Here is a 10,578-nt window from a genome sequence, read left to right as displayed (position 1 = left end):
TCTTGCCAATATAAACAATAATGGGTTAGTGACATATTTGTAGATTTGTGCTAAAAGAACCACAATATGGCATAGCCCATAAATGCTTTGTGTCGCTATAGTGCAGGGGTGGCCAAACCGTGGCTTGTGAGTCACATGACACTCTTTTACAGTTAAAGTGTGGCTTGTGAAGCACCCTACACTTCCTCCAATTCTCTGCCTACCAGACTTGGGGGAGGGAGTTCACGGCTTAGATACGCCCGCTGGGCGTATCTGCTGGGGCTTGGGCATCAGCAGGAGTAGGGCTGGAGTCCCAGCAGGTGCCTCCTTTGGGGCTGAAGCCCCCAAACTCCCCATCCTATGGGTCTGAAGCCCCTGCAGGTTCATGCCATGAGTCTGAAGCCCTGAACCCCGGCAGGTGCACCCTGGCTCTCAAACAGCTCAAGATTGTCAAATGCAGCTCAGAGAGTTTGGCCACCTCTGCTATAGTGACTTCTGTGCAAGGATTTCAAAACACTTTACAAATATTTGGTTTAATCATGTAAAGTGCAGAGCATCCTCAATTCTCACTGATTTGGTTCCTCTCATGAAAATTACTCACACTGTTTTAGACTCAGTAATACAAACATAGGATTAAAAATATTTGATAATTTCATCTGGCTGTAGGACATAAATCTGAGTAACAGAATTGTATACTATATGTCTGATTCTCATTTACACTAAGTCCTTTTTATATTGCTCTGTCAATATAAAAGAGCCTTAAAGTGATGGTAAAATGTAATTTATGCCTTCAAGTCCCTTCTACACAGCCTTAAGATGGACATAAACTACATTTGCCATCACTTTAAGGTTCCCTTACACTGACAGAGCAGTTTAAAGAGGTGTGTGTTTGTGTGTGTGTGTGTGTGTGTGTGTGTGTTTATATTTTTCAGTACTCCAAAACTGACTGGTTGGTGAGTGTCAGAGAAGCTAATTGCATGTGGTAGAAACTGGGATCAAGAGTTGTCTGATTTTTTAATGTTTTTTTTTTCCCTTCTAACTTCAGCTCCTAATCAGCAGACTGTTAATTGTACATATACATGTGAAGCAGTTTTAAGAAAGGAATTTTATTCAGTACTGGACCAACATAACACCTCTTGTTCATTTTGAAACATCTGCTGTGAAGGTAGGCATACAAGAAGCAGGGATCAAGAGAACAGATAGGAAGAATTCAAACTCTTTAAATGATATTGTGTACTAGAACTTGCATGATCAAAAATCAAAGAAAAAAAGTGTGTTAACGGCATTGTTAAGTTCTACTTATTTTTTCTGTGTTTTATTTTTTCACTGAATATATTGGATGAGCTGGCAAGTGGCCTACCAGAGTGATGAAGAAACTCAGCTATTTATTATTGAGAGGAATTTGAAAAATGCTGTAAGTATGGACTTCAGTTGGGGATATCTATGTACAGTATCAGGATTCTTTGACAGGGGAGGAGAGACACAGGCAGACTCCACTCATTCTACTAATCAATATCCTGTTTTACTTCAGATGCCAGCAAACCCAGCTGCCATCACTGACTAACAAGGAAAGAAAGATTTAGTAACTCCACAGCATATCTTTAAAAGCTGGTATATTTTGGAAGAAGACAGTGTAAGCCAAACCCACATTGAGGCAATTCATAGATGCACATATCCTATAAGCCAATTACTACATTGATCAAATTGGACTGAGGGTAAAGCTCCAATAATATGATAGGGGATTACTGAGCAGTGATAAGTGGCAAAATAGGCCCCACTCCTGCAAGTTGCCATGTGGGCAGACAACTGTGTTCAAATGGGGCCTCAGAATGTCTTGACAGTAAATTGGTTGGCAACTTGTTTTATTTCAACACACAATATTTGGATAAAATTGTGAATAAAATTGTTTTAATGAAAATAAAATCTACAATGATTTTGGTGTGAGTTTAGCTGAGAAAACAAAAGCCCCAAATGTGAATACTTCACTTTTCAGCAATGAAAAACACACAAAGCCCCACAAAAAAAGCCAGTCGGGCAGTTTTACTGAATGTTTTGGTTCTCAATTTTTTTTTAATTAAAATAAATCATTATCATCATCATCATCACAAATTAACATTTCCTATGGAAAGTGGTGAGGGTTTTTTGTTGTTGTTGTTGAAAGAATGTTTTGAATGAACACTTGTAACCAACTCTACCTGACAGACATGGTAGCCGGGCGTCTGTCTACTACTGCCTTAAGTGTTAGATGAGAATCTTGCTCTGTTGCTGTGCAGGTGCACTTGTGCTGAGTGGTTTGGAATAGAAGCTCTAAATTCCCTCTTCCCAACCTCCTAAATGCATCTCTAAATGTGCAGTGCAATATTTTGGCCTTAATGTGCAATATCCCTTCAGTAATGTCCCAAGAGTATAGCAGAGTATGCACTCTTATAGAAATCATAAGTTACAGCATCTATTCTACAGTTATTTGGAAGGGAACATTGCACCTCACGACAGAAAAAGGAACTAGAATTATACACAAATAATTCTATGAGTTATAGGCAAATGTTAAGTGTCATGAAGTGGTGAATGAGGTCTTTAGCCTAGTACTCATCCTTCCTTCCTGCTCACTAAGATATGAGGAGAAAAATTGTCTATGAGGAAAAATATCTGCTACTTAATTTACATTCTTATCAAAGATCACTATTCAGGTATCCAATATCTTGAGAGGGTTCCATGGCCAGGAAAGGTAAATAGGGACATCATAGAATCATAGAACTGGAAGGGAATTCGAGAGGTCAACTAGTCTAGTTGAGTCCCTGCACTCAAGGCAGGACTAAGTATTATCTATACCATCCCTGACAGGTTTTGTCCAACCTGCTTTTAAAAATCCCCAGTGATGAAGATTCCACACCCTCCCTAAGCAATGTATTCCCGTTCTTAACCACTCTGACAGTTAGGGAGTTTTTCCTAACATCCAACATAAACCACCCTTGCTGCAATTTAAGCCCATTGCTTCTTGTCCTATCCTCAGAGGTTAAGAAGAACATTTTTTCTCCCTTTTCCTTGTAACAACCTTTTCTATACTTGAAAACTGTTATTATGTCCCCTCTCAGTCTTCTCTTCTCCAGATGAATGAAACCAAATTTTTTCAAGCTTCCCTTATAGGTCATCTTTTCTAGACCTTTAATTATTTTTGTTGCTCTTCTCTGGACTTTCTCCAATTTGTCCACATCTATCCTGAAATATGGTGCCCAGAACTAGACACAATACTCCAGTTGAGGCCTAATCAGCGTGGAGTAGAGTGGAAGAATTACTTCTTGTGTCTTGTTTACAGTACTCCTGCTAATACATCCCAGAATGATGTTTCCTTTTTTTTCAACACTATTACAGTGTTGACTCATATTTAGCTTGTGGTCCACTATGACCCCTAGATACCTTTCCGCAGTACTCCTTCCTAGACAGTCATTTCCCTTGTTGTAGTTGCAACTGATTGTTCCTTCCTAAGTTGAGAACTTTGCATTTGTCCTTATTGAATTTTATCCTATTTACTTCAGACCATTTCTCCAGTTTGTCCAGATCATTTTGAATTTTAATCCTATCTTCCAAAGCACTTGCAATCCCTCCCAACTTGGTATCATCCACAAACTTTATAAGTGTACTCTCTATGCCATTACCTAAATCATTGGTGAAGATATTGAACAGAACCGGACCCAGAACCGATCCCTGCGAGATGCCATTCGTTATGCCCTTCCAGCATGACTGTGAACCACTGATAACTACTCTGTAGGAACAGTTTTCCAACCGGTTATGCACCCACCTTATAGTAGTTTCATCTAACTTGTATTTCCCTAGTTTGTTTATGAGAAGGTCATGCGAGACAGTATCAAAAGCCTTACTAAAGTCAAGATAGAGCACATCTACCACTTCGCCCCATCCACAAGGCTTGTTACCCTCTCAGAGAAAGCTATCAGGTTTGTTTGACACATTTCTTTCTTGACAAATCCATGCTGACTGTTACTTATCACCTTATTAACTTCTAGGTGTTTACAAATTGATTTCTTAACTATTCTCCATTATCTTTCCAGGTACAAAAGTTAAGCTGACTGGTCTGTAATTCCACGGGTTGTCCTTATTTCCCTATTTATGGATGGGCTCTATATTTGCGCTTTTCCACTCTTCTGGAATGTCTTCCTGTCTTCCATGATATTTCAAAGATAATTGCTATTGGCTCAGATATCTCCTCAGTCAGCTCCTTAAGTATTCTAGGATGCATTTCATTAGGCCCTGGTGATTTGAAGACATTTAACTTGTCTAAATATTTTTTAACTTGTTCTTTCCCTATTTTAGCCTCTTCTGATCCTACCTCATTTTCACTGGCATTCACTATGTTAGACAGCCGCCAACCTTCTGGTGAAAACCCGAAACAAAGAAGTCATTAAGCACCTCTGCCATTTCCACATTTTTTGTTATTGTCTTTCCCCCCTCATTGAGTAATGGGCCTACTCTGTCTTTGGTCTTCCTCTTGCTTCTAATGTATTTGTAGAATGTTTTTTTGTTACCCTTTATGTCCCTAGCTAGTTTGATCTCTTTTTGTGTCTTGACCTTTTCCAATTTTGTCCCTACATACTTGTGTTATTTATTTATATTCATCCTTTGTAATTTGACCTAGTTTTCACTTTTTGTAGGACTCTTTTTTGATTTTTAGATCATCGAAGATCTCCTGGTTAAGCCAGGGTGGTCTCTTACCATACTTCCTATCTTTCCTACCCAGTGGGATAGTTTGCTCTTGTGCCCTTAATAGTGTCTCTTTGAAAAACTGCCAACTGTCTTTAGTTGTGTTTCCCCTTAGACTTGTTCCCCATGGGATTTTACCTACCAACTCCCTGAGTTTGTTAAAGTCTGCCTTCTTGAAAACCATTGTTTTTATTGTGCTCTTCTCCCTCCTACCTTTCCTTGGAATCATTAACTCTACGATTTCACCCAAGCTTCATTCCACTTTCAAATTCTCAAGCAGTTCCTCCATATTTGTCAGAATAAAATCTAGAACAGCCTCCCCCCAAATAGCTTTCTCCACCTTCTGAAATAAAAAAAAAAAAGTCTCCAATACATTCCAAGAACTTGTTGGATAATCTGTGTCCTGCTGTTTTATTTTCCTAACAGATGTCTGGGTAGTTGAAGTCCCCCATCACCAAGTCCTGTGCTTTGGATGATTGTGTTCGTTGTTTAAAAAAAGCCTCATCCACCGCTTCTTCCTGGTTTGGTGCTCTTTAGTAGACCCCTACCATGACATCATCCTTGGTTTTTACCCCTTTTATCCTTACCCAGAGACTTTCAACAAGTCTGTCTCTTATTTCTATCTCAACTTCAGTCCAAGTGTATACATTTTTGATATATAAGGCAACACCTCCTCCCTTTTTTTCCTGCCTGTCCTTCCTGAGCAAGCTGTACCATACCATCTATACCATATGTCTAATAAAAAAAATGCTAAAGTTTTAAAAATTAACATTAAAGACTTTCATTGTACCAAACATAGAAATATTCAAAGCAATATTATTTTCTTTGTTATTCACCTTAAATTTAATATAGGGCAATTATATTTATCTAAACATATTTCAAATATGGTTTGTAAAACATAATATTTATGTGGTGCTTATTAGATTTTCTTTTTATATGAGAACAGCTCTGAAAACTGAGGGTGCATTTATCTCAATGGTAACAAGACTACAGGCAACCAGAATGAGACATTTTTATCTTTATGGACTGCAGTGCTAATGAACACAGATTATGCAGAGTGAAATATCCACAATAACAAAATGCCTGTAGATACAGAAATTACTTATTTTTTCTCATGAATATCAAATGTGAACTAGTAACCCGCAAACACCTGGGATAGATGACCATTTCCTGGATTATTTTATATATAGTATTGTGGCAGTGTGAAAGGGATTTTTTTTTTATTTTATTTTATTTCAGTTGCTTTTTTGCAGGAGAACAGAGTGAAAATGAAATGAGTTGGCATTGGAATGTGAAAACAATATTTAGAATGGTTTGATCTATCAATGCATTCTCAACAGCTTTCACTATTCAGGTCAAGTGAATGTGTCAGCTGTAACAAAACCGAAATATAATGTAAAAGGAAAGAATCAAGGAAAAAACAATAAGAGGCTGATGATAACGTTTTGACGATAGTGGTCTGCTTTATATAGACATGTTGCAGTAATCATGGATGTGTTTGAAAATGCAGCATTATTCTTATTATATAGGGTTTGATCATGTTCTTAGTCACAGCCTTGAATAAGGGGTGGAATGTAAGCACATGACCTCTGGATGAACATTTGCAGGTACTGTGCTTCAGAGACAATCCTTTGAGGCACAATTCCTCTCAGGGCTCTCCTCTTGTGCCAAAAGGGAGTAGTTCATAACATACATTTAAGGGGTACAGCATACTCCCTGACTGTGCTTCCTGTCAGCTCTGTGGCCTGGTACATATGAATATAAATACATGGCTATGACTACTTTATCTCTCCCACTTTCTCATAGCGGGCATCTCTGCCATAGACCCATTGCTCTCCTGAGTACTGGGAACTGTAATGGAGATAGCCCTAACTTGGCCACAGAAGGTGGGAATCCTTATTTAATCTCCTGCATGGCCTCATTAGTGCCAGTCTAGCACTTAATATTTACATTACAGAAGTGCCCAGAGGCTCCAGTCAAATTCAGTGCTTAATTATGATATGTGTTTTTCAAACACATGAAGACACTCACTTGTTGAAGAGCATGCATTAATTTCCCCACTAAAACATCCAGCCTGTACAGGAATATATGAAAAATCTGGAATGCTTGTGCTCCTGTAAATGTTAATGTACAGCTTATTCATATTGACAGGAGGCTTAGTGACACAGATTATATTTACATATGTAACACCAGAACAGTAGTTGATGTTTACCTGTAGATAGGAGGATAAGGATTTTTTTCCCCTCAAGGAACTTATAAACTATTTTTTATTATTATTTTTATGACCTGAGTGAAAATCATACAGAAAATAAATGACCCTCAACTGAATGATATAAAACAGTATCTTTCGGATGGTTATTTCTTGAGACAATGACCTGTCTGCTAATACTATTAAAAATGGTTTGAATTGATGAGGCTCAGAATCACTTTATATGCAGGCAGGGAACAGGCTCTTTAATTGAATACATACAAAAACAAATAGCTTTTCTTTTCAAGGCATTGAATTACTTTATCTGTCAATTTCATATATTAGAGTTACCATTAGTACATGGAGCTACTCCAGAATGTTCATCTTATTACTTCTTGCAACATTACATATAGGTATCTTAGGTATAAGTTTATTTAAATTCCCTTTTTGCCTAAAATTGATCATGTGTAATGTACTTCATGTTAATAACATTGGTTCCAGATGGTTACATCTGCATTAAAAACAGTCATTTCTAGAGTGATTTATAATGTATTTTTTCTTCTGGGAGGGACAGCAAAATATAGTGATTCTAGATCATGAGGGTCAGACAAAACAATAAATATAAGTAGGATTTTTCAGGTAACATATGTATTTTTGTATTTGCTTCATATATCCCAAATGCTACTTCCTCACAGCACAAACCTGAAAACATTTGAACATGTGAGCATCTTTTCCCATTGGTTTTACTGAGGCCACTCACAAGAGTAAAGTTACACCGGTGCTTTATTGGACCAGCTGAAGTTAGGCATTCCTCTGCATAATTTGCCTCTGGCCCTGATCCCAGTGAGAGTGTTGAGAGCTCGCTTACCAAATCAGGCCCTAGTTTATGAGCTTACACAAAATGGTAAGAGGGGTAAGGAACAACCTTGCTCATAATTTTTAGGTTAGGGTACTCACCCAAGATGTGGGAGGCCCTAGTTGAAGTCCCCCTCCCCAACCTAAGGGGAAGAAGAGAACTGAACAGAAATCTACCACCTCTCAGGTGAGTGCTCTAGCCATTGGGCTATGGGATATTCTGATGTGGGGTTCCCTCTGATTGATGGTTAGCACACTCACTTCGGAGGTGAGAGACCTAGGAATCCCTCCTCCTATTCCAATTACAGTCTTGCCTGGCACAGTCCTAACTCAGAATAATTTTCTTGTTCTGAGTTTATCTTAATCTCAGTGTTTGTTGTTATTGTGTTTCTTTGTTTTTGTTTTGTTTTTGTTTCTTTTAAAATAAGGGGTGAGGTGCTGAGTGGAATATATTCAAAGTGTGATTTTGTTTCCTGCATATTATATGGAATATTTTATTTTTGTGTGGTAGCTGTGTGAGAATACCTCTTGTTCTCTATGAATGCCTTTCTACAACAAGAATTCATATAAACATTGATGTCCTCAAGAGGGCAACTCACCAATAAATCCCCTGAATAAGTACTTAATGAAATCTCATCCTTGTTAGTAGCCACTTTACTAGTTTTACAAGTAGAACCCCACAGTATAAATATGTGCTGCTTTTACTGATGACTATTAGTTTGTACAGCAACAAACTGTATCACATTTATTATAAACTGCAGTGTCTGCTCTGCAACTAACAAAAAACATGGTGTCTTCAGCACACCTGGTTTTTGCTCTTAAGAGTATAGCCATTCAGTCTTTTGTAACAAAACCTGAAATTAGGAGAAAGTCACTTGGCTTTAATCTTTGTTCCTGAAACTTGGTCCAGGTTTGAAAGCTTTTGTGTCATAATTCTCTTTGAATCAAAATTTGAGCTGTATTTCTTATGACATGACTGAGAGTTTGACTCTTAAATCAGTAATTTTCTCGTTTTTCCCAAGGAATCATAGAATCATAGAATATCAGGGCTGGAAGGGACCTCAGAAGGTCATCTAGCCCAACCCCCTGCTCAAAGCAGGACCAATCCCCAATTTTTGCCCCAGATCCCTAAATGGCCCCCTCAAGGATTGAACACACAACCCTGGGTTTAGCAGGCCAATGCTCAAACCACTGAGCTATCCCTCCCCCCCAAAAAACCATCTGCTGAAACCCGGGATCGAACCAGGGACCTTTAGATCTTCAGTCTAACGCTCTCCCAACTGAGCTATTTCAGCTCATCCAACTGAGCTATTTCTGTGGATGGTGTGGATGAATGCTGTGGATGGAATCAAAGGTAGAAAAGCAAGATACAGTTAAAGTGATTATTATGATAGACTATGTGCTGTACTATAAATGAAATAATTAGTAGTCAAATTGCTTATAGCTTGCATAATTATACTTACTGCCTCTTGTCAGAGCAGGTGGGAGGAAGTCTACTTTGAGTAAGAGATGGGCTGTATTAGGTGGGTTTTTTTCTCACCACTAATTAATTCAGTGTAATGTCTGCTCTTTACATGACAAAGAATCCCAGTATTTTAAAATGTATGTTTTATTATTCTTTCTGTACCAGGAGGTTTGTTGCTTTTTTAAGCAAAATTCCCTGAAATTAGCCTTGACTTAAAGGCTAATTTGCTTAGCTTTGACATTATCAAAATATTTTTAATATTAATTAATTATAAATTACCACTGTGAGGATTTAGGTTCCTCTGAAAGGAGAGGGGATGGTGATCTCTATTTTCACTTGCTCTTTTTGCTGAACACTAACAATTTATGAAGACTGTACACTAATTAAGATTAAACATAATATTTATGTGACATGATAATTCAAGTAAACTCAAAGCATTTGTGAAGTGGTTCAGCATAAATAAGAAAATATTTTTTGCAGATGCAAAATATTGGATCATGAATTGATCTCCTCCAGGGCATTGCATGCCATGAATAAAACAGGAATGGAAATCCAAGCTAACTTCCCATCTAACTATAGTAGTTTTCACGCCTTAGAAGCCTGAATTTAAAAACTTGACATAGCCAATGTTTCTAAAATACCAGGAAAGCATACACAAATTTCAGTTTGGGCCAGTTCAACAATGAACTATCATTACAACTCACCCCTGTATAGTGATCTGATAGGTTCACACAGGCTGACTGCTTTGCTTATCATCTTCTGGAGCTAGAATTATTGTGTCCACACTGTTGGAGGGAGACCTTACCTCAGGTTAAGGAGATCTGTTGTGTTTGGGATAGGAGCTTCTGTTAATATGTTCATTAATGTACTTAGCTTTATTTTTTGTGGTTTGTGGGTTGTTTGTTTGTTTGTTTTCAAACATAGTAATATTTGCTTGGATCTTGGAATGAACTTTTCTTCTGACTTTTGTCCTAATTTTTATATTTATCTGCCTCAAATGCACTAGAACTTTCTGAATAGTATTGACTTAACCACAAAGGAAAAATAAGCAGATAGCACAGTCATGAAAGGTATTTATGTTTGGGGTGTGTGTGTTTTTTATTTTGGTATTTTTTTTGCTGGAATAATGGACAAAGTCACAACAATTTTTCAAATATGAGTGCACCAAGATCCATATTGGTGCATCTGTGTAAAAGTATCCACAGTTGGAGGTGATGAGCACTGATGGTTTACAAAGGGTAGGGTAGAAAAATGTTGTAAGTTTCCAGTCTTACCCAGGTTCTTTGATTGGCCTGATTCCCCAGCCAGGTGCTGATCTTCCACTGTGGTCTGTGACCCTTTGATTTCCTTCTGCAGTTAAATTTTACTCTGTAAATCC

General features: G+C 37.8%; 1 non-coding gene across 1 annotated transcript; it reads right to left on the bottom strand.

Annotated features, from left to right (window-relative positions):
- Window positions 1–8,957: 8,957 nt before the first annotated feature.
- Window positions 8,958–9,030, bottom strand: TRNAF-GAA (transfer RNA phenylalanine (anticodon GAA)). The gene has a single exon. It is a non-coding gene; the product is annotated as a tRNA-Phe (tRNA).
- Between the last annotated feature and the right edge of the window lie 1,548 nt (window positions 9,031–10,578).

The sequence above is a fragment of the Lepidochelys kempii genome, chromosome 1, assembly GCF_965140265.1.
Source record: "Lepidochelys kempii isolate rLepKem1 chromosome 1, rLepKem1.hap2, whole genome shotgun sequence".
Taxonomy (NCBI): Eukaryota; Metazoa; Chordata; order Testudines; family Cheloniidae; genus Lepidochelys; species Lepidochelys kempii.
This window is presented reverse-complemented; position numbering and strand designations above follow the sequence as displayed.